At 46.3% G+C, this 17,171-nt stretch overlaps 1 protein-coding gene across 3 annotated transcripts in view; it reads left to right on the top strand.

Annotated features, from left to right (window-relative positions):
* LOC129817152 (SAM and SH3 domain-containing protein 1-like) overlaps positions 1-17,171 on the top strand; it is a 333,502-nt gene that overhangs the window by 20,644 nt on the left and 295,687 nt on the right. The gene's annotated exons all lie outside the window — the stretch shown is intronic.

Below are 17,171 nucleotides of genomic sequence, written 5' to 3'. Positions count from 1 at the left end.
ACAGTCTGTTTTAATGTGTCTCCCCCTTCAAGGTTGTGTTTGTGTGCCTTAAATGTGAACCATGCTTTCAATTACATTAGCAATCAAGAGTCATTATTTGAGGTGCATTATCTCATGGAAGAAGTTATGAAGCACAGATAGGATTGAGAGAGCAGGTAAAAAAAACAATATAATGTTGCTATGTGGCTACTCCGAAAAAATACGGATGGCTTGAAGAACAAGTGTCGTCATTATATACTTTCTACTGACAAAACAGAATGTTGTGGTTAAGAGTATTTCCTCAAATACGAACACCTTTCATTTGAAAAGAGAGACAGGAACAAAAGCCTTTTGTCATGTCACTTTCTCAAAAACAGGGGGACAGAACAATATTAAAAGCTTATCCGGTCCCTTTCTCTTTCATTGATGGCTTTAAACCACTCTATGCACTAATACACCGGGCCAGTATGAAAATAAACGCCTCTCGTTGGGCCTTTCCCTGCTGCTGCACAGAGCTGTAAATATGATCCTTTGTCACACTGTGGAGGCTTAAGGAAGTATCCTCCCTCCTGTCCTGTACGGTAAGTCAGACTCCGACTCGGAGGCCGGATGAAAACGGTCTGTCACTCCCAGAACAATAGACTGTTAGGCTGCTCCTCCCAAATCCCCCACAGCTCCACTCTCGGTCCACTCCATTTATAGAACATTTGCATGCGAGAGAGGGGCCACAAACCCACCCTTTACACCCCCTAAACACCCAACCTGCCTCACGCCTCCCCACTCCACCCTCTCCCAGTGGCCAAAGCCAAAGTCCCAGACTAGGGGCCAGCTCAGCACAGGGAACACCAGCTGGCGTCCGTACTGAGTCTGAGGAGGGCTATAAAAGAGAGAAAGGGAGGCAGGCAGAGAGCGAGGGAGAGAGAATCCAAGCAGACAGCTGTAACGGGCTGTGTTTGGGAAATACAGTATGATGTAGCTGGGAGCATGTTAAAGGGCTTGTGTGATTATGCACGAAGACAAGTTTCATTGTCATGCAGGAATCCCTGCTCAGCTTATGTCTATTATTATGTAAAGCATGCATTCATATTATTTACTCTCTACTCTGAATGGAGATTCCACTTCTGGCTTTGTGTGAATGGGCTCTGTAGCAGGAGAGAGGAGCACATGACTGTAAACACATTGACGCTACTTCCTCCCTTGTCCTGCTTATCACTAGACTGTTTTAGCACACACACATGCACACATACACAGGCACACACACACACACACGGACAGGCACAAACACACACATACTCTAACCAAACAACAAACAATACCTTATACCACTTCCATTTGTTAAGGACGTTCCGGACACCTTTCCTAAGATTGTTTATTCAAATCTTTATTCAAAATGAAACTGCAGCCGTGTGTGTCACATGGCTTGTTCTCCAGTCATGCCTGTATGATCATACATCTTGGCAAAAGCACAATACAGAACAGCACACATGTGTAGCTGAAGCGCCCTCATTGTTGATTACCACAAGGCTGCAGCTGCCTCCAGTCCCAATCAGAGTATTGATGATCAACCCTCTTCACCAGGGAATACTTGCATCCCAAATGGCACCCTATCCGGTATGTAGTACACTACTTTTGACCTAAACTGTATGGGCCTTGGTCAAAAGTAGTGCACTACATAGAGAATAGGGCGGTGCCATGTGGACATATCCATACTGTAGAGAGAGAGAGGGCTTTAGTTACCCACATTAACACTCAACTTTGTGATTCCAATGTGAGTATGTTAGAATATGATTGTTCTCTTATTCTTAATCAAATCAACAGTTCCTGCTTTTTCTTCCCACACTCTTTTAGTCTCTAACACAGTGGTATTCAAACTTTTCACCGGGACCCCATTTTTACCACCAGAATTTCTCGTGACCCCACCACAAATCTAATGGCACAACCTTAAATCGGTAAATTTGGATTTTTACATCAACAAATAAACTTAAATTCATTGCGTAAAGTCTTTTTCCAATAAATACATTTATTCGATTGTATTTTTCGAATTATCTTTCTCAAAAAATGTTTGTTTATTGTCCCACACATTAATCAGAATTTTTGTTCCTAAAATATAAATACAAATATATATATATATAAATTCCAATGCTCTAACAGTTTTTGTTATCTCAAAATGTTCCCAGTGTCCTCCTGGATACAGTGGAGCCCAGTGTTTTCAATGAAGGCCCCTAGTGTGTCTGTCTCACCATGTTCCATGTTGTGCCAGGCCTGAGGAGTCTGGAGTGGGTTTAAGGCTACATGATGCACATAAAATGTTAATGCATCACCTTATGTAACCTACTTATAGTCCTCTGTGTCCTGCTATAAAAGTGTCTTTCTGGAAGTTGGTCCTGGGCCGCTCCTGTGCATAATACAGCTTTTGTTCCAACTTTTTAACTTTTTTGTCATATCAATTACCTGATCACACGTTCATACTGGAAGTAAAACCTGCGTACGGAGGGGGGACTCAGAAGGACTGCCTTTTGACAACCTCTGTCTACAGTGGTCTTTGTCTCTGTGTGTCCCTTTTAAGGACATCAGTAGAGAAATGTCTGTGCTTTAGTCAGTCTCTCATGGTTGATTAGGTTATAGGTCTAGATGCTGATTGGGAGACCACAGAGAGACCATGTGGGTTCCTGCTAGGGCTGGGCGGTGAACCGTATTTTACTATAATCCGGGATTGATGCACTGTCCACTTTGGAATTTTACTTTACCTTACATACCGGTATTTCAGTGTTTGGTTTGTTAAATGGAATATAAATGGAATAACTGAGTGACGGGACTCGAGAAATGATGGCAATCGTCCTTTCTTACAGTTGAGAACTGCTAATTTGATAGCAAGAGTGTCGGGTGCACACATATGCCTATGAGGCAGCATCACTGAGGTATAATAAGAACCGGAGACTGCGTCCAAGATGTCCAACCGTTGTTTTCAAGGTAATCTACTGCTGTTCGCTTACGCCGATTCATGGACCAGTCTATACCGGTTTATGCGGCTCAAAATCACATGCACATTAGCACTCACTGCATGCAGGGAGCTGCGCGCATCACATCACAAGCAACGACGACATCATCACATCACAAAAAATGTGGGCCTCAGTGACAATTATTTTAATAATCCAATGGATGTTTTGTGCACAAAGTTGATGATTAAACTGTCTTATTAGGAATGTTCAAATCTGACTTCTCTATGTGGCCGTCTATGGAAATTGTCTTTCCGGCGTCATTTAAACTGCAGTACCAACGAAAAATTGTAGGAGCAGTCGAAACCGTGCTCTAGACCGGGAACCCTGGCCCCGCTGACCCTGAATGTATACATGTACTTTTTTGCCATGAATCTTGCCTGTGAGGCAGTGCTGGTGCCAAAAGCACCCTAGAAATTAACAAAAGAGGCATTTTTCACAGGCATGCAAAGACAAAACAAATGTGGTGCCCCTTGTGGCAGAACTGCTTTTGAATCCCATTGTGAATACTTAAAATATATATATTTTTACCATTATTTAACTAGGCAAATCAGTTAACAACAAATTCTTATTTACAATGACGGCCTACCCCGACCAAGCCCTAACCCGGACAACGCTGGGCCAATTGAGTTCGTAGAGGAGAATAATTATTTTGATAAAGGAAACGTGACTTTTTCACAAAATAGAGGCATACAAAGACAAAACAAATGTGTTACAGTGTGGAAAGTATATGAGTGAAAGAAATGTATGAAAATTCAGAAAATTATTTTTGGTTGAAATTGGATTGAACAGTAAAAAACAATCATAAGAGAGAAAGCCCAAATGAATTAAGTAATTTTAAGTGTTGATATACTAGGGTCATGCTCTACTCATAAAGCATATTTAGAACTTTAAAAAAAAACATCAAATACTGTGAAATTCTGTCATAACGTCAACATAAAAAAAAAGTGATATTGTATTTTGACCATGCCGCTCAGCCCTAGTTCCTACCAGTGAGATTTGTTCCCATAAACTCAGCAGCCAGCCCTCTGCTCCTCAGATGGAATCTACACAGGCCCAGGATGTTAAAGACAAGCATAAGTGTGACAAAGTGAAGGCTCTTTATAGACTCTTTTGGCAGATGTGTGTAGATGGGACACGTGGATGGGCTGGATTGTTTTTAAAGGATGGTGTCAGGATAGGCTTTTGATAGGACAGCTGTAACATGTCACCAATGGTGCAAGGACAAACAGCAGCTGAATTCCAAATCGACCCCTAGCACCTTCCCCCTAGACCCTCTTTTAGTTATGAAACGGCCCAGGGTTTAAGCAGTATAGTGAAAATTCTACACAGCCAGAAGGTTCCAAACTCCAAACAGTCAGAAGGCAAGATGGTAGGAGCTAGGGGTCTAGTTGGAATTCACCTCAGCTCTTGTAAAGTCTTATAACTACACATCATATAATACAGGTGGGCATCCCCACAGTATCACATAGACTTCTCACATATGCTTCTCATAGCAGAGGTGAAGTATATGTTCCATTCAGGCCTGATACGAGCTATGTTCTGGGTCTGATAAGCCAGTCATGGAGCAGCCATAGAAACATATGTGTTTTATGTAGCTGTAAGTGTGAGGCCCTGAATCAGGCAGAGAGACATACATATCACAGCAGCAAGATTTGTGACCTGTCGCTACAAGAAAAGGTCATCCAGTGAAGAACAAACACCATTGTAAATACAACCCATATTTATGTTTATTTATTTTCCCTTTTGTACTTTAACCATTTGTACATCGTTACAGCACTGTATGTATACGTAATATGACATTTGTAATGTCTTTATTCTTTTGGAACTTTTGCGAATGTCATTTTTACTGTTCATTTTTATTGTTTATTTAACTTTTGTATATTTTCTACTTCACTTGCTTTGGAAATGTTAACATATGCTTCCCATGCCAATAAAGCCCCTTGCATTGAATTGATAGGAAGGAAAAGACAGAGAGAGAGACAGAGAGAGAGAGGTCATAAAACGAGGCAGCTTTTGGCGACCGTAAAGCCTTTTTCCAATTTGGCTTCCTGAGAGGCGCCTAGTGTACCTGATGACAGTGCCATTTGCTCTATTGCGTTAGCTTCCCAGTTGAAAAGGAACATTTAACCCTGGTTTTTCTATTGACAGTCTCCCAGCCATCAACACTCTTCCCCTCTTCATCTCCCCACCCCTTTCAAAGCAGTTCATTACGGGGTGTCGTCAGTCAAAGCTTTTTTTCCTGGCATCAACAGTGTGTTGTGACCATCATAGGTTGCCACGCACGGCAACGTCATTAACAGTTGTGGAGCATTTTGTCCGTCGGCGTATTGCATATGGCCGTCCGGACAAAAAGGCAGTGGATGACAGTTTGCACTAACACACAGGGAGGAGTAATCACAGTGACATGATGCATGGGGTTTCCTCACTCACTAAGACCTGGCGTCTGTGAGCATAGAGATCCTATTAAATCTAGTGTTATGATTCCTAAATCTATGTGTGTGACTGTGTGCAGCGACATGGTTGCCTCAGGCCTGGACCATCCCTGCAAATGTGAACTACACCAGCGTCCTGTCACTAATGGGCATCAGGCTCTGTCTCAGACCTCTAAGATAGGGAAGAGGGCAATGCTTGGTAGAGACAGCAGGAGCTATAAGCTCCAGCCTCACCCACTCACATGGGGAATGTAAAGACCTCGGAGGTATGCATTACTATAGTTGAGGACCCCAGTCATCCAATCCATCCTGGGGGCGATCTCAGGCCTCAGGCATGCACCATAGGGGGGATTGAAGTGGGGGTCTCAGGCATAATGTCCCCAATGGAAATAACGCTGACTGGGTCAATCCCTGCATGCCTGAGGCTCAGCTGCTAATGCACTCCTAAGTGTGTGTCACCCTTGGTCAGAGGTCAGGTGGATCTGTCATTATTGCCCCATGCCCCATTATTGCCCCATGCTGCCGGAAGAGAGGAGGAGAAGATGGGATGTGTGGCGTATGCAGAGGGAGAGAGGGGGAGACAGAGAGAGAGAGACAGAGCGAAACAGACAGAGAGACAGAGACACAGAGAGAGAGAGCATGGGGGTCTGCTATACAAATGGATGGAAAGTGATGTTGGGGGGGAAAAACATACGACATTATAAAATCCATGTACACAAACAACAAGTTAAACATTTTGCTGCTACAATTTTTTTTTTCCTGCTGATCAGCCACTTTACCCCTGATTGTACACCTGTATGCAGGTAGCCCCCCTCTGTATGCAGGTGGCCCCCCTCTAGGGGCACCACCTGGCGTCCTACCTGGGCACATACCTGGTTGACCGGGGTGCCGGCGGTGGAAGTCGGCTATGAGGGCAGGGTCCAGGATATCTCTAGCGGGGACACAGCACCTCTCCTCCGGGCCATAACCCTCCCAGTCAACCAGGTACTGGAAACCCCTGCCCTGTGGTCGAACCCTCAGGAGGCGTCTCACCTTGTACACCGGATGGCCATCGACGACACAGGGAGGAGGGGTGGGTCTGGAAATGGAAGACAAGGGATTGTCAGACACGGGCTTGATACGGGACACATGAAAGGTGGGGTGTATACAAGGGGTACGGGGCAACAGAAGACGAACAGCAGAGGGGCTATTGACCTTGGAGATGGGGAAAGGCCCGATAAACCGGGGGGACAGTTTGCGAGACTCCATACCTTCTGCCCGAGACGATACTGGTGATCCGCTTGTTGTTGGTACCTGGAGATGGTCTTGAGGAGGGCCAACCGGGCTCTCCTCCAGGTACGAAGACAGCAGCAGACAAACATCTGGGCAGAAGGTATGCTGACCTCCTCTTCGTGCTCAGGGAAGAGTGGGGCTGATACCCCAGGGAATACCCAAAAGGTGATAGGCCCGTGGAAGAGCAGGGAATGGTGTTGCGGCCATATTCGACCCACACTAGCTGCTGGCTCCAGGTGGTGGGGTTGGCGGAGACCAGAACGCGCAGGGTGGTCTCAAGGTCCTGGTTGGCTCGCTTTGACTGGCCATTGGACTGGGGGTGGAACCCGGAGGACAGGCTGGCTGATGACCCAATGAGGGTGCAGAACGCGTTCCAGAACTCGGACGAGAACTGAGGACCCCGGGCAGAGACCATGTCCACGGGCAGTCCATGGATCCGGAAGACGTGCTGCACCATGAGCTGGGCCGTCTCCTTGGCAGAGGGTAGTTTGGGGAGAGGAATGAAATGGGCGACTTTGGAGAACCGATCCACCACGGCCAGGATGGTGGTGTTGCCATCAGATGGGGGAAGACCCGTGACAAAGTCCAGGGAGATGTGAGACCAGGGACGGTGGGGGACAGGCAGAGGTTGGAGGAGACCAGCCGGAGCTTGCCGAGGAGGCTTGTTCTGCGCACAAACTGTGACGATTGTGGACACGTCCAGGGCCATAGTAGGCCACCAAAAGTCCTGTCGCACAAAGGCCAGGGTCCGACGGGCACCCGGGTGGCAGGCCAGCCTGGAGGAGTGGGCCCACTCCAGGACAGCGGATGGACGGTGTCGGGAACAAACATCTGGTTATCAGGGCCCCCCGGGGTTTCGCTGGGAACACTGTGCCTCACGGATCTGCTTTCCTATTCCCCAACAGTGTTGTCGCCAGGCATGAGGTGGGAAGGATGGTCTCGGGTTCCGGGGTAGTAGTCGTGAGGCAATCGTGGCAGGACAGTGCATCCGGCTCGACATTCTTGGATCCCGGCCGGCACGAGAGGGAGAAGGTGAACCGTGTGAATAGCAGGGCCCATCTGGCTTGCCTGGAGTTTAGGCGCTTGGCGGTGCAGAGATACTCCAGGTTCTTGTGGTCAGTCCACACGATGAACGGATGTCCATCTTCACCGCGAGTAGCTCCCGATTCCCCACATCGTAGTCCCTTTACGTGGCGTTGAAGCGATGGGAGAATAAGGCGTAGGGATGTAGCTTGAGGTCAAGGGCAGAATGCTGGAACAGGACAGCCCCCACTCCGACGTCAGAAGCATCTGCCTCCACCACGAACTGACGAAATGGGTCCGGATGAACCAGGATGGGACCTGTGGTGAAGCGATGTTTGAGGTCTGCGCCTGGTCAGCAGCTGGGGACCACATGAACGGAAGCTAGGGTGCTGTAACCCCGGATTAAGCGGAGATAGAAATTTGCGATCCCCGTGAAACGTTACAGCTGCACCCTGGACATAGGCTGAGGCCAATACATCACTGATGTAACTCAGAAAGTGGATGGTGGAGCGATGGAACTCACACTTCTCCACCTTCACAAACAGCTGATTCTCCAGAAGGCATTGAAGGACCTGCCGGACGTGGAGCACGTGTTCTTGAGGAGAGCGGGAGAAGGCGAGGATGTCATCAATGTAGACGAAGACAAAACAGTTCAACATGTTGCGGAGAACATCATTCACCAGAGCCTGGAACACAGCAGGGGCGTTGGTGAGGCCAAATGGCATGACCAGATACTCGTAGTGGCCACTGGCCGTGTTGAAGGCGGTCTTCCACTCGTCCCCCTCTCGTATCGGCACCAGGTGGTAGGCGTTCCGTAGATCCAGCTTGGAAAACACAGTGGCCTCCTGGAGCTGCTTGAAGGCCGAGGAGATGAGTGGTAGCGGGTAACGGTTCTTAACCGTAATGTCGTTGAGTCCCCTGTAGTCAATGCACAAGCCTAGGGTCTTGTCCCTTTTCTCCGCCTGCAGGAGATGAAGAGGGACGGATAAATCCAGCAGCTAGTGAGTCCCCAATGTAGGTATCCATAGCCTTGATCTCCGGTCCCGACAGAGAGTACAGACATCCTCGAGGCGGCGTGGTGCTAGGGAGAAGGGCAATCCCGCAGTCATAGGGTCGGTGCGGCGGAAGCGACGTGGCGCGGGCCTTGCTGAACACCTGCCCCCAGGAAGACGTCCAGGGGCAGGTTGTGCTGACTTCAGGCAATGGGCGTGGCAGAACAGGCTCCAGCCCATGATGGCACCAGTAGACCAGTTAGTGAGGGGATTGTGTCGAGAATCCTAGTACCACAGGAAACAGACGGGACTTGATGAGCAAGAACTGGATAGCCTCACTGTGGTTCCCTAACACCCATAAGTGGATGGGAGTGATGTTGTGGGTGACGCGGCCTATAGAGCACAACATCCAGCGGTCTAACGTCCATGGGAATGGAGTGGGGCTGAGTGGGGAAGTTCAGCTCGGACGCCTGGGTAGCGTCCAAAAAACTCTTGTCGGCCCCAGAGTCAATGAGAACCCGGAGAGATTTGGACTGGTCTCCACACTGCATTATAGCATGAAAAGGGGTGCGGGCAGAGGAAGCAGGAACGTTGTCCATATGGCCCACCAGAGTCCTTACTCCTACCGGTGAGGCTGGCTTCTTTAGAGGACACGAAATGACCAAGTGTCCCGCAATACAGACAACTCTTAGTGTTGATCCTGTATTGCCATTCCACTGGCGACAGCCCAACTTTGCCTAGTGGCATAGGCTCAGGAAGCGGTGACTCGGCAATCTTCGGCAGCCCTTGGAGCAGGTCGGGAAGCCTCGGGTCCTTTCGGCATCGACACAGTCGGGAGCTTCCGGGTTGACTCGGAGGCAAGGGTAGGATCCCTGGGCGTGCGAGCGAAATCTAATTTTCTCTCCCTCCGTCGTTCCCGTAGTCCCCCAGCGATTCGGATGGTCAAAGTGATGAGGGAATTGAGATCCGTAGGTAACTACCGAGCAGCAAGCTCATTACTTGACCTCCTCACTTTGACATATCGAACAGTGCTTCTTGGTTCTAAGCGAGGTGCGGAAATCAACCGCATAGTCAGCCACACTGCAGGAGCCCTGCCGAAGCTGGATTAGCCTCCTGGCAGCTTCTCTCCCGGAGATCGGGGTGTAAAAAACCTTCAACCTCCGCCACAAATCACTCCAGACAAACGCATATGGCCGGCTGCTGTTCCTCCCTGACCAAGGCCCTTCTCACCCGATTGCTCAGTTTGGGCGGGCGGCCAAATGTGGGACCTTATATAGACAGGTGTGTGCCTTTTCAAATCATGTCCAATCAATTGAATTTACCATAGGTGAACCCCAATGAAGTTGTAGACAATGCTCAAGGATGATCAACGTAAACATGATGCACCTAAGCTCCATTTGTAGTCTCATAGCAAAGGGTCTGAATACTTCGGTAAATAAGGTTTTCGCTTTGTCATTATGGGGTATTGTGTGTAGATTGCTGATTTTCTTTATATACATTTTAGAATAAGGCCGTAACGTAACAAAATGTGGAAAAAGTCAAGGGGTATGTATTTGTTTGGGAAGTGAGCAGGGCGCCTACACACGGTAGACAAAGCACTGGACAGTAAGGGAACACATTGAGTAGAATTTGAAATCTGCTGTTTGCACCACAGAACAGACAGTAACATGTTTTAAAAAACCACTGTAGTCATCAGAAAGTGACACTGTACCAAAATACTGTTGACATAGATAAAACCAAGTGCAAATGCTATGCACAGATACATATTTGATGTAAAGTACATGATACATATGTGTATTTTGTCATGTATTCAGTTTGCTAATCTTGCGTATCTCTCTCTTTTCCTCTTTTCGTTGCTGACCCACCATGATGGACACGTGATTTGCTATATAAAAGGTAAGAGCCTAAAACATTCTGTTATGTTTTCTGGTTATCTGTCCTTTATTCCTGTTATGGTACGTAACATTTGGAAGTGTGACAGCCCTTACTGGAGTCTCTCCATGTCAATCACCTACCACTGTGGGCCACGGGGTGCACCAGTGTAACCAGCACACCACACTCTGACCTAGATGTTTGGCAGGGGATGCCAGCTCTGATTCTACCCTCCCTCCTTCTCCTCTACTCCACATTCAGTTTAAACAACACCCATAGCCTTAGGGTGGATGAGTTGAGCTGGAGCTGCCGACTACAATATGGGTCATAGTGACACAGAGAGAGAGATTAAAGAAAGCTAGCACCCACACATACGTTTGGCAGGAACGTTGTCGTCAACCTTAACGGAACCGTTCCTGCCTGACCCGATTGTGCCTTGGATAAACTGTTATTGCTTAGTGCATGCCTAATGTCTGTCATCTTAAAGGTCCGGGATGGATTGATCCTTTAAATGATGCAATCTAGCAATGTCATTTACAGTGGGATCAGTGTGTTCTCTGCCAGCGATGCACATTCACCATCAATAATGCACAGCTCTGTCTTTTGTCTCTGATTTTAATTCAGCCATTCATTCATATAAAGGAGCCCCTTTTTACTGTAATTATAGTAGAACAGAGCTGGGCACAGTATATTATCTCTCTCTCTCTCTCTTTCTCTAACTCTCTCTCTCTCTAACTCTCTCTCTAACTCTCTCTCTAACTCTCTCTCTAACTCTCTCTCTAACTCTTCCTCTAACTCTCTCTCTAACTCTCGCTCTAACTCTCTCTCTCAATCAGAGTGCTGATGTTGAGGAAAGTGCTGCTGATATCCTCTTTGTTTCCTGGTTGCTCGTTAGATGAGTCTGGGTCGTACACACAGATTAGAGTTACATTGAAATCCTATAGGACGGGCATTTTACAAACTGCTCTTTAAATCCACCACGACCCGATTCATGACCCTCACACCCAGCCAAGCCATACGCTGTTTAGTAAACAAAGGCAGTGGCGTAGTGAATGTGTGTTTTGATTTGTTTTGAGAGCGTGGTGGGGACTATATGACTGCAGCTGGCAGGACCAACCAGAATATGCTCTTTGTCGTTATGGGGTTTTTAAATGGGTGTTCTCAGCTGACCTTAGGTTAGTTAGTGAAACGGAGGTGTCTGTGTTACGTAAAAGTTTTCAACTGTTCAAAGCTGACCTCAACACAGTGTCTTTACTAATAAACGTTGAACCAATTTGGCATGGGTTCTCAGATCCTCAAAAGGTTCTACAGTTGCACCATCGAGACCATCCTGACCACATCAACAACAAACTAGAATGGTCCAAACACACCAAGACAGTTGTGAAGAGAGCACGACAAAGCCTATTCCCCCTCAGGAAACTAAAAAGATTTGGCATGGGTCCTGAGATCCTCAAAAGGTTCTACAGCTGCAACATGGAGAGCATCCTGACTGGTTGCATCACTGCCTGGTATGGCAACTGCTCGGCCTCCGACCGGGAAGGCACTACAGAGGGTAGTGCGAACGGCCCAGGACATCACTGGGGCCAAGCTTCCTGCCATTCAGGACCTCTATACCAGGCGGTGTCAGAGGAAGGCCCTAAAAATTGTGAAAGACTCCAGCCAACCTAGTCATAAATTGTTTTCTCTGCTAACACACGGCAAGCGGTACCGGAGCGCCAAGTCTAGGTCCAAGAGGCTTCTAATCAGCTTCTACCCCCAGGCCATAAGAGTCCTGAACATCTAGTCAAATGGCTACCCAGACTATTTGCATTGCCCCCCCCCCCTCTCCGCACCACTGCCACTCTCTGTTGTCATCTATGCATAGTCACTTTAATTAACTATACCTACATGTACTTACTACCTCAATTAACCAGTGCCCCTGCACATTGACTCTGTACTGGCACCCCCCTATATACAGTTGAAGTCAGAAGTTTACATACACCTTAGCCAAATACATTTAAACTCAGTTTTTCACAATTCCTGACATTTAATCCCAGTAAAAATTCCCTGTCTTAGGCCAGTTAGGATCACCACTTTATTTTAAGAATGTGAAATGTCAGAATAATAGTAGAGAGAATGATTTATTTCAGCCTTTTATTTCTTTCATCACATTCCCAGTGGGTCAGAAGTTTACATGCACAAAATTAGTATTTAGTAGCATTGCCTTTAAATTGTTTAACCTGGGTAAAACGTTTCCACAAGCTTCCCACAATAGGTTTGGTGAATTTTTGGCCATTCCTCCTGACAGAGCTGGTGTAACTGAGTCAGGTTTGTAGGCCTCCTTGCTCGCACAGGCTTTTTCAGTTCTGCCCACAAATTTTCTATGGGATTGAGGTCAGGGCTTTGTGATGACCACTCTAATACCTTGACTTTGTTGTCCTAAAGCCATTTTGCCACAACTTTGGATGTATGCTTGGGGTTGTTGTCCATTTGGAAGACCCATTTGCGACCAAGCTTTAACTTCCTGACTGATGTCTTGAGATGTTGCTTCAAAATATCCACGTAATATTCCTCCTCATGAAGCCATCTATTTTGTGAAGTGCACCAGTCCCTCCTGCAGCAAAGCACCCCCACAACATGATGCTGCCACCCCCGTGCTTCACGGTTGGGATGGTGTTCTTCGGCTTGCAAGCCTCCCCGTTTTTCGTCCAAACATAGCGATGGTCATTATGGCCAAACAGTTCTGTTTTTGTTTCATCAGACCAGAGGACATTTCTCAAAAAAGTAAGATCTTTGTCCCCATGTGCAGTTGCAAACCGTAGTCTGGCTTTTTTTATGGCGGTTTTGGAACAGTGGCTTCTTCCTTGTGGAGGGCCTTTCAGGTTATGTCGATATAGGACTCGTTATACTGTGGATGTAGATACCTGCTTCCTCCGGCATCTTCACAAGGTCCTTTGCTGTTGTTCTGGGATTGATTTGCATTTTTTGCACCAAAGTAAGTTCATCTCTAGGAGACAGAACGCGTCTCCAGCCTGAACGGTATGGCGGCTGCGTGGTCCAATGGTGTTTATACTTGCGTACTATTGTTTGTACAGATGAATGTGGTACCTTTAGGCGTTTGGAAATTGCTCCCAAGGATGAACCAGACTTGTGGAGGTCTACATTTTTTTTCTGAGGTCTTGGCGTCTTGGCGTCTTTTCTGAGGTCTTGAGTTTGAAGGTAGGCCTTGAAATACATCCACAGGTACACCTCCAATTGACTCAAATTATGTCAATTAGCCTATCAGAAGCTTCTAACGCCATGACATAATTTTCTGGAATTTCTCAAGCTGTTTAAAGGCACAGTCAATTTAGTGTATGTAAACTTCTGACTGACTGGAATTGTGATACAGTGAATTATAAGTGAAATAATCTGTCTGTAAACAAATGTTGGAAAAGTTACTTGTGTCATGCACAAAGTAGATGTCCTAACCGACTTGCCAAAACTATAGTTTGTTAACAAGACATTTGTGGAGTGGTTGAAAAACGAGTTTTAATGACTCCAACCTAAGTGTATGTAAACTTCCGACTTCAACTGTATATTGTTATTTTGTACTGCTGCTCTTTAATTACATGTCACTTGTATCTCTTATTCTTATCCGTATTTTTTTAACTGCACTGTTGGTTAGGGACTCGTAAGTAAGCATTTCACTGTAAGGTCTACCTACACCTGTTGTATTCGGCGCATGTGACTAATAACATTTGTTTTGATTTGTTTAAGTTGTCTGGCTCTCTGGGTGGTCGTATGGACCTAAAGTATGTCTAGCATGGCTTCAGGTCATTGCTCTCCTTCACTTTTTATATAAGGAAGTTGAGAATGTCAAATATGTGACTAATAATTCTTCATTTAGGAGAAGACAGTACCAGATCTGTGTGCTTTTTCCAAAGAATGTATCATTTTACCCTGAATGTGTGTGGCGGAATGCATTTAGACAGTAGTGCCTTATGCTAACATGGCAGGCTATCTTCCCATTGCTACAGTATCATGGAGTAGGTACAAGTATCTTGTCAGTGTGGGCAGCAGAAGTTATCACTGTATTACATTTTTTATTTTTTATTTCTGGTACTTGCATGCACATTAATGCATGAAGCAGAAAATGATTCCATAAGTCTAGTGTTGTTTAAACTACAGTAGGTTTTTAGCACCTAATATGACATCAGAGACAGTAAAATCCTGAACTACTCAAATGGGAGTAGGTTTTTTAGAAAATGTTGGGCTACCATTAAATACAATCTTTCCGTTGTCCTGCTCTCAGACAGAGAGCCGTATTTCTTACGGCCCATCATCCTGGTTAGGCACTACTTTATGGGCTTGCTGATATTTGATCATGGCAGAAAGAGAGGGAGGGGGAGAGAGAGGAGGGAGGAGATACAAAGAGAAAGAGCCAGAGAGAAAGAAAGAAAGAAAAAAGGTGAAAGTGAAAGTGAAGAAAGCTTGAGAGAGATAGAGAGAGAGGGACGGAGAGAACAAAAGAGAATTATAGAGCGAGATTCCTGAACTGTCTCTGTTTTAACACTCTCGGGTATAGAGGCTGCAGTTGTTTCTTTTGTGTTCTGACTGTGTTTAAGCACTTTTATTTGTCTGCCGTCTAGAAATTGGGCTCTGAAGGCCTAGCCTACATATTGTTAATCAATTAAAGTAGACACAATTCAGTCTTCAACCAGCAGCAGTACATATTGTGTTGTTAAGGTTGATAGCCACACATTTTCTATAAGTGGTGGTGCTCTAAGTCAGTGTTAAAGAATAGGAACAGCTTCACTCCTGCTCCGACCCGAAACAACGTCAGCAGTTTGGCCAAACTCAAGGCCTTGTTCTGTATCACTAACCCCACACTCAACCGGTCAGGAGGACCAGTCTACACCAAAATAATAATGTTCTCCTTTTCTGCTGGCTTATCAAGGACATCTCTGGAGATAAACTGAAGAGAGAATGAGAGAGAGAAAGAAAACGTGAGAGAGTGTGATCGAGAGAGAAAGGAAGAGAGAGATGGAGAGAGAAATAGAGTGAGAGAGAGAGAGACAGACAGGCTGAGAGAGAGATGGGGGAAAGAACGAGAAAGAGAGACAGAGGGTGAGAGAGATGGGGGAAAGAGAGAGAAAGAGAGCGAGACGGAGGGTGAGAGAGAGCGAGAGAGAACAAGAGAGAGAGCAGAAGCAGAATCACATGTTTTCTATTAGGCTCAGCTCTACTCTTATTTATTTCCCTAACATGACATTTAAATACCTCACTCTGGATACTCTGCATATCCTGTAATGAGATATGGTAGTTAGGTATTTGTTTGTCAGAGTTGTGTTTGCTTCGCTGGTGCTCTCAGCAGTATGCTCAGTCTAATCTCCCACAACCTTGCCCCCTCTCTCTCTGTCATCTTTTTCACCTCCTGATGCAACATGACACTTCTAATCTCATTGGGCCTGGAGGGAATCCATCTTGCACAGCTGCAGGTCACTGTAAACAAGACTCAGACACCGATCACCACAAAACAGCCCAGCACACAGCAGCCCTATCAGGGACATGACAGGACTATTTATGTTGTATCAGTCACAGAGGAATCCTGATGAGCGCACACCCTTTCTAGCCTGGAAATGTAGGCCGAATCATGAAACAGAGCTGAATTCAGTCTGGATCTCCAGGCTAATACGTTTCCAATACGTGCTCTAATCTTTCTGGTTGTGCCGGGTAGAATTGGAAAGATACCGTGCAGCTGCATTCTTCGTTGTAAGGCGTTGCACACTTCAGTGTTTGCTGACAGTGGTGACCAGAGGTACGGTCTGTGTGGCATTAATGCAAATGCATGCAGAGAGCATCTGTTAGCAGCAGTCTCCATCCTGGAGTCTGTGACAACAGAAGAGTCAAACACACAGTGAGATCAGGAGAGGGCAGAGAGGACTGCACAGCTGTCTGACTCAACCTGTCCGTCACAGAGAACGAAAGGGAGGGAGGGAGATAGACACAGAATAAATACATCTAGAATGCAACAGGGAGTTACTGATTGAAACAGCATTATCGCAGACATTCACTATTCTCTGTAAACAATATGTCAGTAGTACTGTGCAGGATGACCTGAAATATGATTTTATCTGTGGCTATGTCCTCTGTGTACCCTCTAGGGCAGGTATTCCCAAACTGGGTATGCGCAATGCTGTCGGTGAGGTTTTTTTCTTACCTGAGTAGCCTCGTTTCACTGCCAAAAAAAAAATTAAACCATCTAGTGTTCAGTCGAGTAGTAAGACATGCATAAAAGCAACAGATAACATTAATAAGAAGGGGCTAGAAGCGTCTTATATGGTGAGCTACCGAGTGGCTAGGACAGGCAAGCCCCGTACTATTGTGGAGGACTTAATTCTTCCTGCTTCCACGGATATGGCTGGGACAATGCTGGGGGAAAAGGCCCAAAAAACTATACAGACAATGCCTTCATCAAACAACACTGTTTCACGACGGGTCAGTGACATGGCAGGAGATGTTTTGAAACAATTACTGCTTAGCATACAAGCCAGTGAATGATTTGCGTTACAGCTGGATGAGTCAACAGACGTGGCAGCCCTGGCACAGCTCCTGGTATATGTCCATTACGTTTATGGGGG

The sequence above is a fragment of the Salvelinus fontinalis genome, chromosome 20, assembly GCF_029448725.1.
Source record: "Salvelinus fontinalis isolate EN_2023a chromosome 20, ASM2944872v1, whole genome shotgun sequence".
Lineage (NCBI taxonomy): Eukaryota > Metazoa > Chordata > Actinopteri > Salmoniformes > Salmonidae > Salvelinus > Salvelinus fontinalis.
This window is presented reverse-complemented; position numbering and strand designations above follow the sequence as displayed.